The sequence below is a fragment of the Moschus berezovskii genome, chromosome 10 (assembly GCF_049115385.1).
Source record: "Moschus berezovskii isolate FMDL1 chromosome 10, NW_MosBer_1.0, whole genome shotgun sequence".
NCBI lineage: Eukaryota > Metazoa > Chordata > Mammalia > Artiodactyla > Moschidae > Moschus > Moschus berezovskii.
The window spans coordinates 75,647,455-75,663,898 of NC_142469.1; the positions used below are offsets into that span (position 1 = coordinate 75,647,455).

The window sequence follows — 16,444 nt, forward strand, 5'->3', positions numbered from 1 at the left end:
GGGGATCTGCTCAGTGGGGATCTGAGCACTGCTGAAAACTTTTCTCCTCTCAGCCCCCGTGAGTCTTTTGTCTTGTGCGGCTGAGAGTCCCTGTCCGCTCCCCGGCGCACCGCGCGCGCCGGGTGACCACCGAGGGCAGGAGCGCTCTGACTCCGTGCGCCCTATGGCTGCGGCCGGCCGCCCGGCGACCCGCGGCGGGCACAGCCCGCGGCGCGCCCCCAGCCCCGAGGCCGCCGCCCCCACCCACGTCGGCCCTCCGGCAGCCCGCGCCGCCCGCCCCCTCGCCTGACTCATCAGCCCGCGGTGGCCGCGCCGCGTCCGCTGCCCGAGCCCAGCCGGGATGGGGAGGGAGGCCGCGGCTGCCCAGGGCTGCGGAGGTTTCTGCTGACGCCCCCAACCCCGCTGCCTCCTGCGCTCTGCTCCGGAGGCGCCCGACGTCCCACCCGCTCCGGGAGTGAGAGCCGTGAGAGGCGACTGGACCCCCGAGGCCCCGCGCTCGGGACAGGTGAGGCGGGAAGGAAAGAATGCTGTCAGGGGTGGGAAGGTGGGTGGGCAATCGGTGCAGTTGAAACGGGGCGCTGCTTCCCCACCCTCTTCCTCCCAGCCCCCAAACACTGTCTCCTGAAGTTTGGGGAATAAACCAAACCCGCCATCAGTTCTGGACTCCCCCGTTCCCGGAGCGCAAGAGGAGCGGTGTAGGGCAGCCTCCCAGGACACCGGAGCCTTGGAGAGCCTGGCTGGGTTTCTCCAAGCTACACCCTCCTTTGTCTCCGTTCCAGAGTCGGCATTCTCTGTAAAGATGTCCACAGTGTTAATTTATAGTAGTCCTTGGCAAGAGCGAAGTGTGGTCAGGGTTTCCTAAAGCAAGATCTGTATGTAGTAGGTTCTTCATAGACAAAATGGAGAGGTGAAGCAATTATTTGCCAAATCCAGCGCTATTCTTCTCCCTATATAATCTGTCCTTAAGAGAAAGGGCTGGGCGTTTGCAAGATTTGCTCCATTAATCATTCTTTTGCTCTAATTAATTGCCCAAGCCAGCATCTCACATTTTGTAGGTACAGGCTCTCTGTGGGTATTTACTGACACTAGTTTTCCGCTGATAAGTATGTGTCTCTGTCTGTGAATGGTATATATAATCAGAATAATTCATTATTCAGTTCCAGGCATAGGCAATGCCAGAAAATCAGATGCTTCCTATGTATGTAATTTACTCACTGAAGTCAGATCAAGTACACCTTAGCCTGGTATTGGATTATGTATGTTGGACCGAAGTGTTTATTACCTTTTTTTTTTTTCTAAAGACCTTCAAAAGTACTTGTGGACAACAGAAAGCATTTCAAGAATCGACAACTGTTCTTATTTGTCAGTATGAATATTGAACTCTTTAGGTTTAGCTGTCAAACCAAGTTCTTCTTTATGAAGAACTACAAAATCATGAACAAATGTTAACAGCTCTGTGAAAGCTATTAACTTTGCTATCTTGTCATGTCTTGCTTTACAGAAACACATAAAATGACCTTCAGTTTGTTATTTGACCACCAATACCAGAATATATCACCATTTTGTGAAAAGTAGGCTGAGCTTCAAAACTTCTCAAACCTTACTTTATTTTTCCACTACTTTTTCCCTGTGCAGAAGCATCCACTTTAGTTTCATGCTTCTCAGACAGCTTAAGTGAAGGAGTTGTTCTTAACAGAAGATAATGCTTCTCTTAAGTAAATTAATGTTTGAGATTTTTTTTTACTCTTAAAATATATCTTGTGAAGTGTTAGGAATGATTTTTCTCTAATGAAGTCTTACTATAGAACTCATATTGTGAGATGATTTAACTGTAATTTGTAACCTTGGTTATAATTAGCTTTGTATCCTAGGCTGGGGAAGCTTTCAGTGAAAGAGTTGTGTGGGGAGCATCTGTATGTGGTTTGCAGGCAACTGGCACAGAGAGATTTAACCTGTTGCTTCTGAGTCAGGTTCAGGGAAATACATGTAATATCCAAAGGCTTTCTGGAAGGGATTCTTCAGGAAAGGTCACTGTAAAGTGTGATGGCTGCTCTTTTTATTCCAATTTAGAGGAATTACTAGTGAAACTTTCGAGAATTCCACGAGTTAGATTGCTATACTTGAACTTTTGTAGCTTCAGCATTTGACAACAGCTCATTGGACAAAGATAAATACTAGCATATAGGGGAAGAGGATTCACACCGTTTATTTAAATTTTCTTATTCCCATGATAAAGCTCAGCATAAAGGAACAGAAATTTAAGAAAATAGATAAGAACACAGATAAGAACAGATGTCACTTTTTTATGTTTCTTCAACAAAATCAGTAGACGATAAAATTAAGTCTTCATGGTAATACCTATTACTTATCATGTAGAATGTAGAGTGTAAAAGAGGAGGCAATTTTAAAATAAATTTCATTTCGTGTTACTTTCGCTAAATGAGAGACAGCATGAGGAGTTCAGTCAAACAAAGCATGTTTGGGAAAAGAACTTGTGTAGAGATGGAAAAAAATGTGTCTGCAGTAAGATGGACCTTTCATTTTATTAAGGGATATATGATTTGCAGTTTTGTCAAGGGTATTTGTTTCAGGATTTTAGATATGCTTTGTCTGCTAAGATCTGATATGTGTCCAACCATTCAGAAAACATCCATGAACCCTTGTCATGGTGCTGCTGCTGCTGCTAAGTCACTTCAGTCGTGTCCGACTCTGTGTGACCCCATAGATGGAAGCCCACCAGGCTCCCCTGTCCCTGGGATTCTCCAAGCAAGAACACTGGAGTGGGTTGCCATGCTAGGTTTGCTGATTGGTGGCAAACTAGCCTCTCCTCTGGGAGTTTGCAGGCTGGCAGGGAGGGGACTGGGAAATGTGTCAGATCACTGAGCATCTGCAATGGTCTTTGAGCATCAGGGATCTGGTCCACACTGAATTTCCAAGGGCATTGGGTGGGGAGCTGGAAAACCCAAGTTGTTATTCTGGCTGAGACACTGGTTATGTGGCCTTGGATACCTTTCTAGGCTTTTCAGAGTCTCTCTGCTCTCGTTGGCAGACCAAGGACTTTGGACTCTGATCTTTTCATTCTCTTTGTAGAATGCTGCATGATGAAGAGAAAGCAGGATGTAGTGGGGATGGTGTGGTGAGCAGAGTTTGGTTTGGGGGAAGACAGGCTGGAGACTGCATTGGACACTGGGAAAGAGTAACGACCATGATAGTAGGAGGTCAAGGAGACCGGACATCTGGCCCATCACTGATTCTACAAGTTCAAAATACATGACAAAATAATGAGCTAGCAACATTCACTTAATCCTTGATGGTTTTTCAATGAATTTTCACAAATAAGGGCAGTTGATTTTCTTTACAGTTCCAAGAGGTTATTCAAACCAGGTTATGAAACCAGGACTAATTTCGCAGAGCATGCTTGTGCCAGTATGCTCCATTGCCTTTTTGCAGGATCTGTAGGGACAAGAGAAGCTAGAACACAGTTTGGAAACCTTGTGTGAATAGGAGACAGAGATAAGGGTGACATCAGATTTTAGTGGAGTTTCAAATGTCTGAGGAAAAGGTTAGGTTATATTCTGAAAGATGTGTGCGTGCTAAGTTGCTTCAGTTGTATCTGACTCTTTGTGATCCCATGAACTGTAGCCCGCCAAGCTCCTCTGGCCATGAGATTCTCCAGGCAAGAATAGTGGAGTGGGTTGCTCCAGGGTATTTACCCTGCCCAGGGATCGAATCCATATCTCTTGCATCTCCTGCACTGCAAGTAGATTCTTTACTGTTGAGCCACTGGGGAAGCCCATACTGGAAGCTAAGAATCTCCAATTGTGCTATTAAGACCTGAAACATCTGAAATTCTGATTGTTAACCTTTAGTTTGATTACTCCTGTTCAGGGCTTCCTCCTCATCTCATTCCCCTCCCCATCCCCAGCAGAAATTCTGGTGATCTGAGTTATTATAGTCATGGATAAGACTCTTCCAAAAACTTTGAGTGCAATTGGAAAAAGAAAATTCTCATATAAAGGTGGGCATTCTTGGGCCATTGTACTATTAATCGATGGAATATGTTCCAGTAGCAAGTTATTCTTTGGAAATTTTGTCACCAGAGGTGAAATTACACAAAATTCATGGGAGTGTGAGCGAAGTGTGAAGATGTGGCTATGTAAGTTCCTTTCTACTGTGTCCTTGTCACTCTGCTCCAGACACTAAGTACACTAACGGGGGTCAAGTCCCCTCCCCGTTACCCTGTGTTCCTGCAGAAGAGAGTTATCAGGATTCACCTGATTATGCACACGAGGAACCTACATTTAACTGTGTTAACCAAAAAAAAAAAAAAGAGTATATTTATTGGCTCATGTGACTGGAAAGTCCAAAGGTGGACTTTGCTTTAGTCGTGGCTGGAACACAGAGCCCCTTTCACCCTCTCTCTCTCCCCATTTCCCAGTTTCTCTTCTTTCTGAATCAGCTTCATTCTGAGATCCCTTTCCATGTGTTTCACATGCTGAGAAAGGTGAGCATTAGTAGTTCCAAACCTGCATTCCTGGGCTTTGATCCATCAGAAGAGAAGACTTGTCTCTTCCAGGTCCCATTTATGGAAGTCTTCTAAAAGGTCTCTGATTGGCTGTGCTTGGTGGTCACTGTCTCAGTCTCCGTGTCCAACCAAGAGTGCTGCTGTAATAGTCTTGGATGGAGTGCCCAACCCTGTTTGTATGTGGTGTTGGTGGTGGGGTGGGGCAAAGGACTGGGAGGGGCATCACCACTGACAGGTCTGTCAAGATCATCTAGATCCCCCAAACTTATGAGGCTGCCAGTCAAAATCAGCATGTTTATTACTGGGGAGAATTGCTGCCTCCTTTTTGGGGATAGCCTCCTGGACAATGATGTGAAGTTTATGTGTAGAGGCAACTCAGATGCCCAAGGCCGTGCAAATTCCAGGATTGGGACCTTCCTCCCAGCCAAGGCAACGTCAGGAGATGAAATAATTCCCTCCATGTCTAGACTTTGGTAATATCCAGAGGATTATGGAATGAGGAACCCACCATTTATCCATGTCCATGTGCTTTTAGGAAACACCCTTGTGCCCTATTTTCAGCCTAGGGATTTTATTTTCAAAAGCCTTGGTCATCCTGGGATCATGAGATTGGAGACTCCCTACTTTGGGCATTACAAGATCTAGTGACACAGTGACAGTTTGAACAAAGAAGTAAAGTGATGAACATAGACTAGTATTTAAACAGGTTTGTTGAGATTGTGGGAACTGGGCAGAGAAGAGGCAGTGGACAGAGATTAGGGTTATCACTTAGGAAGCCTAAGATGATTGGTCCCAAGCTAAAATATTGGCTTGTGTGAGCAACTTTATGAAGGTCTGATGAGAACTAAGGAGCCTTTGTGTTGGCAGAAGCATTGGAAGGATAAAACAAATCAGGAGGGACAAGACCAGAAGGTAGGCTAGGTCAGTAGGTGAAGTGGCTGTGTGTTGTACATTTGTTGATAGCAAATGGGCTATATCGAGAGGCATCCTGTAGCCACCACACATCCTAGGGGCAAAGCCTTTATATGTGTAGCACTGACATTTATCAAAGGCCTACCTGGTGTGCCAGGTCCCACGTTACATGCTTTACATCCATTACTCATAAAAGCCCTCTAAGGTGAGAAAACAGAAAGTAAGGGAGGTAAATGTCTTGCTTAGGGTTATATGGTCATTAAGTGGATTCAAATCCTGGCAATCTGAAACAAAATCCTGTGCTTAAACTATGCAACACTGTCTCTCAAAGTCAAGATAAAAATCCAGTACATGAGGCCAAACTGAAGGATGAGTGCCAAACTGGACCATCCAATGGGCATCCAGGTTGCCAGGAATACAGGTCAGACAGAGGGGTTGGAATGGAGGCTATTGGGGTGAAGAGGTAGAGTATTGGGATTCAGTAGCAAACTTGGTGCCTCAGTAAGAAAGGCACAGGCATAGATTCTTGGCTTGGGGTTCGGGTGCAGCGAGGAACGTGGGTAGGAACAGCTCAGGAAGTTGAACAGGTGGGCAGATCAATAGAACAACTAGAGCTTGATTGTTGATCTGAGGCCAGGAACTCTGCCATCTGCCTCGCCTTAAATATCCTTCGTGATGTAAGTCAATACAAATACGGCATGGGCAGCTCCTTAGAGGGAGACGAAGTTCTATTAGTTGTCAGGCACTATTGGGGAAAAAAGAGCTAAAGAGCATCTGCCATATGTTTTCTATACATAATCTCACCAAATCTTCATTAGAGTCCTGGGAGGAGATGTACTGTGGCTTTTTTTTTCTTTTGGTTGTTGAGCCAGGAAATGAAGGCTTAGAGAGGTTAAATTACTTGCCTGAGCTCCTGGAGCCAGACTGGAAGTTGAAGGAGCTGTCATGGAAACCGAAATCTATCTGTATCTCAACCTCATCCTGAGTCTTCAGGGAGTCATCCTGGTTCCGGCAGGGCAAGGTCAATTTCAAGTCTGGGCCATAGACTTGGGGAAGTCAGCAGAGGCATATGATTGGAAAGGGAGATTGTGAGTTGAACGTTTAGACATTTGAATGGGAGCTGAGAGCAGGTCATCTGAACAGAGTTGTCCAGCAGGACTGTATCTGGCTTTAGCAGAAAACTCAATAACCTAGTAGATTTTCCCACTCAGTGCAGGATCTCTATCATTACGCAGGATAGATAACGTCAGCAAGTCAGATGTTTGGAGGGCTTAATTTTAGTCACTGATTTCAGTTGAAGAGAAAGGACCTCTGCCAGCTGCCATGGCCTGAATTTACCTTTATACATGCAGGTACTTTTCCCAGAAATATGATAAATAAGAAATAGATACATAGAGAGAGGAAGAGCTTTAGCACATACTCAATGTTGCAGAAATGTAGAATACACTCCAGCTATAAATGTCCATACTTGAAGATGCTATAAATGATGAAGTATTTAGAGTTATTTACTGATGAAATGAGTGATATATCATTTCCCAACAAATGCAAGGTCTAATTGGTCACTGTGTAAATTTGACTGGATGTAGGCGTTTGCTGTGTGCAGTGAACTCTGTATACCTATGGTAAGAAGAAGGGCAATGAGAAAGTACATGGAAGAAGTATTTGAGACATATTTTCGAGGCTCCATAGTTCATTTGGAGAGGTAAGACAATCATGTTTAAAATGTTAAAGCAGCACAATAGAATAGTATGATTTTAGAGTTGACGGGATCTTTCAGACAGTGATCAAGATCACAGTGCTAGCCAGTACTATGAAAGACAAACTTATTAGGAGCAGTTGAACATAAATGTTATAGAAACTAAAAAGAATGGAAGTGTCCGAGCCTGGAAGACAGATCAGGGGAGGCTTCCTAGAGGAGGCATGTTCTGATGAGTATGTATGGGCAGAGAGAAGACAGAGGGGTTTCCAGGTAGCATGCTGCTGCTGCTGTTTAGTCGCTAAGTCATATCTGACTCTTTTGCGACCCCCACGGACTGTAGCCCACCAGGTTCTTCTGTCTATGGGACTCCCCAGATAAGAATATTGGAGCAAGTTGTCATTTCCTTCTCCAGAGGATCTTTCTGACCCAGGGATTGAACGCATGTCTCCTGTTTGGCAGGTGGATTCTTTACCACTGAGCCACCGGGGAAACCCAAGGTAGCATGACCAGGAACTTATCAATATCCTGCAGCCAGAGACCACTGGGAAATGACTTGTAGTTGAACAGGTTGTGTTTGTTACTTGTTACAGTGAGGGAAAATGTACACTACAGGAAAACATGGAGAGTTGCAGTAAATGTTAGAAATGAATGATTATTGGATTTGGTCTTGTAAGTGGTTTGGAAGAGGGTTTAAAGAAATAGGTCTTTGCTCTGTATTGAAGCAGAAATAATCTTATGAGTTTGTATCTTAATAAGTCTTATCTTGAAGGAGCAAGACTAGAGAGGCTAACACTATAATTGGCAAAGACGCAGCAAACACTCATTAGCCAGATTAGGAGACTACTGGTCATTTGGATAATATTTGTGTTTTTGTGTTCATATAGGATTCCATAGTGGTCTTGTGTTTGTCCTGATCTATCACGGTCACAGAGTGGCCTTATCTGGTGTTGATGCTCTGTGAAATCATTTCCATCCAACAAGAGAGCCGCAGGGCCAGCTCCCAGATGTCTGGGCTACTTTTGTGCTCTTTCATAAACTGGAAATTACGTTCCACAGTGTATCTGATTTTATGCACTGACCAAGATTCCCATTTACAATAGGAGCCTGTTAGTGAATGCTTCTTTTGGGGATTACTGAGGTGATTTTCTTCCTATTCTGTAAAATTGTATTTAATATTAACAGTGTTTATTAAGTTCTCACTGTTTACTAGGTACCCTGTAAGATTCCAGGGATGCCAAGATAACAAGGATCTCAAGAATCTCATAATCTAATGAGAAAACCACCTGTGAATCAGTGATTATGATGCATTGAAATAAAGCTAGTAGAGATATGAGAACAGGTAAAGAATAGCAGGGGCTTTGGGGATGAAAGCGATGCTGAGAAAAAGCAGGCTCTTCTGCAAACAGTGAGCTAATCACAGAGGTGCTGAATAGGTTGGCAACTGCTGAGGTATGTTTGCAGTTTTGAGAATCAGCATCTTTGGCCTGAAATGCAGTATGAATTCAAAGATTCTCCATCCTCTCTCTAAGCTGATCTTGACATAGAAGAGGCACACATTTTTGGCTCACTTGGCAAACCAAGTATCAGATCAGCTCAGTGCAAGAATGAGAACATACATGTACAAGCATTTGTGATACAGCAGGGTTACTTAGCATTTCTGAAGGATGTTATTATTTCTCATCATAAAAGTATACATGCTTCCAGTGAAAACTTTGGAAAATACATGATGTATTTTTAAAAAATCAGGGAGAAAGTTTGCCTATAATCCCATGACCCAAAACTACCCATAACATTTTGGCAGTTTTCTTCCTCTTTATTTTTAATGAAGTTTTTCCATAGTTAAATGTGCTCTGTTTGCTTAACCTTATGTCCTAAATACTTTCCAGCTTCTCGGAAAGCTTTATTAATGTTGTATAATATTTGATTGCATGATTTACCATAATTTATTAACTATTCCCTTAAAATTGGACCTTTAGGCTGTTTCCAAATATCTGGTATTATAACTGGCATTTTGATGAAATCTTTGTTCATACTTCAGATTACTTCTTAAAGGAAGATCCATGGAAGGGTAATTCCGGGGTCAAAGAGTAAGAATACTTTAAGACCTTTGGTACTTACTGCCAAACCGATTTTCAGAGTAGGTGAACTTGTGATTGCCCGTGCACAGAAATCCCTTCTCCCCTGTTTGCATGAGGGGTTATTTATTTTTTTCTTAAGCGAATAGCAGTTTTACCAATTGCTGATTTTATTCCTTTGTTACCAAGACCTCTCTTTTAGAATGGTAATTGGTCAGATGCTGCGATGAATCACTACATTAAAAAAATTATTCACAGAGTGGTCCTGAATATCCAGATAGGGGCCCATGACAGAGAGAACATTAGTTTGTGAATGATTTCTTAAAGCCAGTGACAGGCAGGCACATCTTGTAAGGGCACTCTGCAGACCTTTGTGTGGAGCACCTTTTTGTGAAGATGATGCTGGACAGAGGCCCCACTTTTCGGGCCAAAATCCTCTGCCAACTCTGTCTCTGTAGCTTAGCGGTTGGGTGCTTGGCCTCCTGGACTCCTGGAACATTTGGGATCATTGTGCTTGTGGTCCCTACACTGTTGGAAGGGGCTGTCACCCAGGGAGCATGGGTCTGTATCTATTTTGTTTACACTGTTCTCTGAGCAGGTGACCCAGGAGCAGGTTGTGCTGGTGGGTACAACGTGAGGTCAGCTGTGGCCTAATTTAGGATATGGACACCTGAGAGATACCCCCTCCCCAAAGCCCTCTGCCCTCTTAGTCACTGATCCCCTCCCCCCAAACAAGTCAAGCAAAGATCCTGAATTTTGAACCTTCTGGGTTTACTCCCTTTGCCAAAGACTGGCCAGCCATATCAAAGTGTCTCATTTTCAGAGGGAGAAACCTTGCTTTATTCCACAAGAAGGAGGAGCTTGGAGCCTACTCAAACCTCCATGGGGTGTTTTGTTGCCCAAAACATTGCTTCAGACTACAAGGGAACTATTGGACTTACCACCGCAGTCAATTTGAGGCGATCTTTGAGTTCCAATTTCAGTTTTTTCTACAACTGCTATTTTGCTGCAGAAATAATTTACAGCTACAATAAAAATACTTCTGGTTTTCTTCTAAAAGTTGGAGGAGAAAATTATTATAGTGTTATGATTCCATTTTCTTTTGTGGATCTCAGTCAACAATTTTGAGCAAAATTGTTTTCATTCATTCGTTCACCAAATCATTATTTAGTGAGATTCACTTAGTAGTTTCTGTCGAATCATATTTATGACCCATTTTGTCAAATGTGAGGTCAACTTATACATGGTAATGTAGAAAAACAGGGAGGAAATCATGACCTAAACATTTATTGGTTGCTTTCTGATGAGACCTATAAAAGTTCTCATAGCTTGCATAAAGTAGTACCCAAAGTACCCAAGCTCTGTAGGAAGTTCATTAATTAATAATTGATTCAATAAATGTTACATGCTGGTAACTGGCGATATGGTAGCCATCAAAACAAAGGTTGTGGTGAAGTGTACCTCTAAGTGGGAAAGACAGGTCTGCTTCAGAGAGTAGAAAGTGCTTGTGAGGAAAGTAAGGAGTCTAACGAATTGAGTGCCTGGGTTTTTGTAGACTGAAGGGTAGGAAAGACCTCTGTGTGTGAGACATTTGAACTAAGACCAGTCTTGCAGACTGGGGAGGCGTGTGTGCATGCATGCTAAGTCACTTCAATCATGTTCAGTTGTGTCCAACCATTTGCGACCTTATGAACTGTAGCCCACCAGGTTCCTCTGTCAATGGTATTCCCCAGACAAGAATACTGGAGTGGGCTGCCATGCCCTTCTCCAAAAGATCTTCCCAACTCAGGGACTGAACCCACGTCTCCTGCAGCTCCTGCATTTCAGGCGAATTCTTTACCACTGAGCCACCGAGGAAGCACATTGGGGAGGGGAAGTAGGCTTTATTCTCAGGGCACTGGGAAACCATTAGGAAGTTTTCCTTTTGGAGCATGATGTTTGAGGTCATTTATTAAAAATAGGGTTGAGGGAGTTTCCTGGCTAAGTGGTTAAGATTTTGCCTTTCAATGTAGGGGACGCATATTTGATCCCTCGTTGGGGGACGAAGGTACCACACACCACAGGGTGCAGCCAAAAATTAAAAACATAATCACAGGGGTTGAAATTAAGAATGTTAAGCAGTTCCTCACTGTGACGATGGTATTGGAAGCAGGAACAAAATTGGCATTCGCACTTAGAAACTTTTTGGGTTGCTCTGTTCAAGGTGTGCCTTATATCATTATGTGGCTGAAAACATTCCGTAAACAGTATACATATGTGTGTGTGCATGCTAAGTCACTTCAGTAGTGTCTGACTGTGACCCTATGGACCATAGCCTGCCAGGTTCCTCTGTCCATGGAATTCTCCAGGTGAGAATACTGGAGTAGATTGCTGTGCCCTCCTCCAGGGAATCTTCTAGACCCTGGGATTGAACCCATGTCTCTTATGTCCCCTCATTGGCAGGCTGGTTCTCTATCACTAGCACCACCTCCATAAACAGTATATCTACTTTTAACAGTATATCACCCTCCATAAACAGTATTCAGTTCAGTTGCTCAGCCGTGTCCAACTCTTTGCGACCCCATGAACCGCAGCATGCCAGGCCTCCCTGTCCATCACCAGCTCCCAGAGTCTACCCAAACCCATGTCCATCGAGTCAGTGATGCCATCCAACCATCTCATCCTCTGTCGTCCCCTTCTCCTCCTGCCCTCAATCTTTCCCAGCATCAGAGTCTTTTCAAATGAGTCCCTTCAAAAAGTTTTAAATATAAATACAAATATTTATTTATACATAGAATATAAACAGCTTAATGAGTCTGCCACGAAGTTCTTATGGAAAGCATTTTTTTAAAAAAAACCATTCCTACCTTAGTGGGGCTTCCTTGGTAGCTCAGCTGGTAAAGAAGCTACCCGCAATACAGGAGACCCTGGTTCTATTCCTGGGTTGGGAAGATACCCTGGAGAAGGGATAGGTTTCCCACTCCAGTATTTTAGGGCTTCCCTGGTGGCTCAGATGGTAAAGAATCCGCCTGCAATGAGGGAGACCTGGGTTCAGTCCCTGGGTTGGGAAGATCCCCTGGAGGATGGCATGGCAACCCACTCCAGTATTCTTGCCTGGAGAATTCACATCGACAGGGGAGCCTAGCGAGCTACAGTCCATGGGTCACAAAGAGTCGGACACGACTGAGCAACTAAGCACAGCACAGCATAGTGACTTGTGTATGGTATGCATTCAGTAAATGTTTGCTGAATCAGTTATACTGAATCTTCTATTCTATCAGTAAAATACCATCCTAGGATATAGAATCACATTGAAGTCACAGTAGTTTTATGAAAAGACCAAATAATATCTTTGGAAAAAAATTAGATAAAATGTTAACTGTACTATGAATATTAATGATTTTCAATTAGAGTCAAATTAACAGTTGAAATATTGAATATAAATATCTGATACACAGCTATAATTATCTTCGTTAAATACTTCTCACCACACAGTATAGGTGGAAATCTTTGCAAAGTCCACACATTAGATAAAGGTTTTGATAGCATCAGTTGGTTTTTTCACACTCTATTTAGCGCATGTGAAAATTCCTTATTTATTTTATGAATCTCCCAGTTGTTGAACCAACCTCTGTTCAGAACTCTTCTGCCAGCACCCACAGAATGGAACATAGATGGTGATAGCATATAATTAGTGATGCTTGTTAATGAATGTTTAACTCAGTGTCTTCCAGGAGACTGAGTTCAAAATATACTCTGAGTCATCAGACATTTATGGAGAGAGTGCCAAGTGCCGTCCATTGTGGTCAGTTCTGGGAGTTAACAGGCTTCTTACAAGGAACTCACAGTCCAGAGGGCAATCTGGTCAGTACTTAGAGCAAAGAGGAGAGTTCTGGAAGATGATCTTTGGGTGGTGTCCCTGAGTCTAAGCTTGGGGAAAGGAGAGAGTAGTGAGTGAAGCTGTGTATTATTTCACAGAAGCCTTCAATGTAGAATTTGGTTATTTTTTTTAAAGACAGATTACAAAAAGAAGACAAAGATGAAAAAGGCAGCATGTGCCTTCCATCTTTAGGTAACAAGGCCACCTGCGTCCTGATTCTCATTTCTGTTGATATTACCCTGGGGATTCCCCCGGCTGTCAGTGACTCTGTTCATTTGGCACTGACTGGCAGCATCCTCCTCGCTTCAACACCAGGCCCCATGAAACCCGCCCCCTTGGCTCACAAGCCTTGGGATCTACCTCATGGCCTCCACTCCTCCTTACCCTTACATACTCCTGCAGCTTTATTTTATTTTTTTGACTGCATTGTGCAGCACATGGCATCTTAGTTCCCTGACCAGGGATTGAACCATACCCCTGCATTGGAAGTACAGAGTCTTAAACACTGGACCACTAGGGGAAGTGCCCACACATTTTTGCAGCTTTAGATTGGCAGATTCTTGATTCTGCTGCCTTCTTGGTTGCTAAAGTCACTTATTCATTGCTTTATTCATTCACTCATTCATTCTTTCAATAACTATTTTTCTGAGTATCTACTCATTTAAACACTGGCTTTATAACAGAAAACAAAGCCAAGTTCCTCTCCTTATGATCCCTGCGTTCCAGTGGGGAGACAGCCAATGTGTATAGAGTTGCAAAGACAAACATTAAGAAGAATGAAGCCCAGCTCAGGAACTGAGAGCGCTGGGATGGGGGTAGGGGCCGGGTAGTAGAGCCGAGACACAGAAAGCCTCAGGGATCAGGTCTGAAATTTGAGCAAAGACCTGATTGAAAGGGAGGGAAGGAGTCATTAGAATGTCTAGGTGGGAGGAGAGCTCCAGGCTGACAGCAGGAAGTGCAAAGGCCAGAGGAGGCAGCAGGAGAGGTGGGAGTAGGTTTGAAATGTTTGAATAGCAAAGAGGCTGGTGTGATTAAAACAATGCAAGGGCTTATAGAGGGCCTTGGGACATTGAGGGAACTTTGGACTTTACTCTGAGAAGCATAGGAAGCACCTGCCAGGATCCTAACCTACCCTCGAAGCTTTGCTAGGCCCAATCCTCATAGAATTAACTTGTTTTCAGAAGGAATATGCATAGAGTGGAGGCCTATTCATCTGCCTGATGGACCTGAACTCCAACTCAAGATTCTTGAAAGTGATGTGATCAGATGAGAGTGACATTGACAAACACTTTGAAGCAAGGATAACCCAGGGAATTTCAAAGGGGATGTTTTACTTTGGGTGTGAGCAAAAATTTGTTGTGGATAGAAAACAGTATGCATTCACAGATTCAGAGTCCTGAGGAGACTTTTTCTTACAGTGAGAAATCTGAAGACTGGAGAACCCGTCCACTTTTGCTCAAGTTCACTTACTAAGTATTAGATGCAGATACAAGATTAAAATCCAGGCCTTTCTCCTCTTGATCTTGACTCTTGAGGAAAGGGGTGACGCACATGGGTTAAGGAAGAGAAACAATGTGAAAACTGGCCTGAGATTAGCTACCTAATAAGACAGAACTGTCAGGGTTAGTGACTTGGAGCATGCCCAGAAAGTCTCCTTAAACATCAGCATTCATTTGGTCAATAGATGCCTGTGGAGCAACTACTGTGTTCTCAGTATGACTACGTGTGATGCTGGGGGAACAGGGAGCTGTGTTCACAGGGTGAATAGGAAGCTTGTACTATAGTAATGGAGGCAAATAATAATAATAATAAGTCATAAGTAGTAAGTGTGGTTCATAACACAAAGACACACAGGCTGCTAGGAGAGAGGGTCATGAGTCAGAGGGGAAATGAAGGTTCCCCTGAGAAATGTCTTGTTAAGATAGGACCAGAGACCAGAGGAGCTTGTCTGGAGAAGATCCTTGCCAGCGAGAAAAGCCCAGGCAGGAAGGTTGAGAAAGGAAGGAGTTGGGTTGTTTTTGAGGAACAAGGAGCAAGTTGTGTTATTGGATCAAAGTGAGCCTAGGAGAGAGGGTGGAAGGAAAAGTTGTAAGCTGGGCCAGCGCCATCATGTATTGTCCTGAGGGAAATGGAAATCCAAAGAGCCAGCTTTGAGAAAAAGAGGACTGACAAATGAATGGCATTTGAGTATCATTCTAGGAGTTTCCTGGAGAAGCGGCTGGAGGAAGCAAGAATGCGTAAAGGAGATAACAGGGCCTTGGGTTGGGTGGTGGCAGAGATGAGAGAAGTGGAGAGAGAAAAGGGAGGTTTTGAAGGCAGAACCAGTGGAGCTTGGTAACTGATAGCACATGGGAGATTGTAGTCCAGGATGCTCCAAGATTTTAGCAGGGCCGGTGGTAACATTCACAGAGGTGAGGAAGACTTTTCCCGAGTTCCGTTCATGAGTTCAGTTTTGGACACATAACATTTGAGTTATAGGTGAGATATCTCAGAGGAAAGGGCAAGTAGGCGTTTAGACAGATGGGTGTGGAGCTTAGATGATAACTTTAGAAAGGGCACATAAATTTGATAGTCTTTAGCCTGCAGTTGGTAATAAAGTCATGCAGAGAATAGAGACTGAACAAAGAAGGTGACTGAGGAGCAAGCTTTGGGATTTCCACCTTAAAGGGTGGTCAGAGAAACATACAGAAGAGTATTAATAGCAGCCCTGGAAGTAGGAGAAAAGCCAGGGGGGTGATGTCATTGATGAAAGTCACATGATATTAGTGAAAGGTTTGTTTGCACATGCTCCTTACTGAGCCCTTTCTGAAGATTTGGGTTCAGTCTCTTTCTCCAACTTAACCTACCAGTGCAACCATAGTGTAGCCTGTAAGTTTTGGGTGAGATGAGATTAGAAGTTACTGAAAAAAAATTTTTTTTTATTCCATGGGCATAGTTGTCGATACTACATTAGAATAGAATAAATGCTCAAATCATACCTTCACAATAAAATGATGATAGAATAGCATATCTGAAGGTCAGTTTCATCATTATCATGTTCATTACTCATCTATTTCTGCTATCAGTTCCATGGCTGCCTTCCAGTTTAGTAGGTTTTTGAACTTTGTAAAGTATTTGAATATATATTATTAACAAATTAAAATATAATTGATGTGTGGTACATTGGTTTTGGGTATACAACACAGTGATTTAATATATGTATGTATTGTGAGATGCTTACCCCAATAAGTCTTCCTAAATTAACATCTATCACAACACATAGTTACAACTTTTTTTCTTGTGATGGGAATTTTTAAGAACTACTTTCAGCAACTTTCAAATATCCAGTATAATGTTATTAACTATAAGTCACCATGCTGTACATTACTTTCCCT

General features: G+C 43.3%; 1 protein-coding gene across 1 annotated transcript in view; it reads left to right on the plus strand.

The window, feature by feature from the left end:
- Nucleotides 1-297: 297 nt before the first annotated feature.
- TMEM200A (transmembrane protein 200A) overlaps nt 298-16,444 on the plus strand; it is a 97,142-nt gene continuing 80,995 nt past the window's right edge. The window contains exon 1 of the mRNA XM_055433590.2: nt 298-505. The gene's annotated coding sequence lies outside the window, so the exon portion shown is untranslated. The remainder of the gene's footprint in view (nt 506-16,444) is intronic.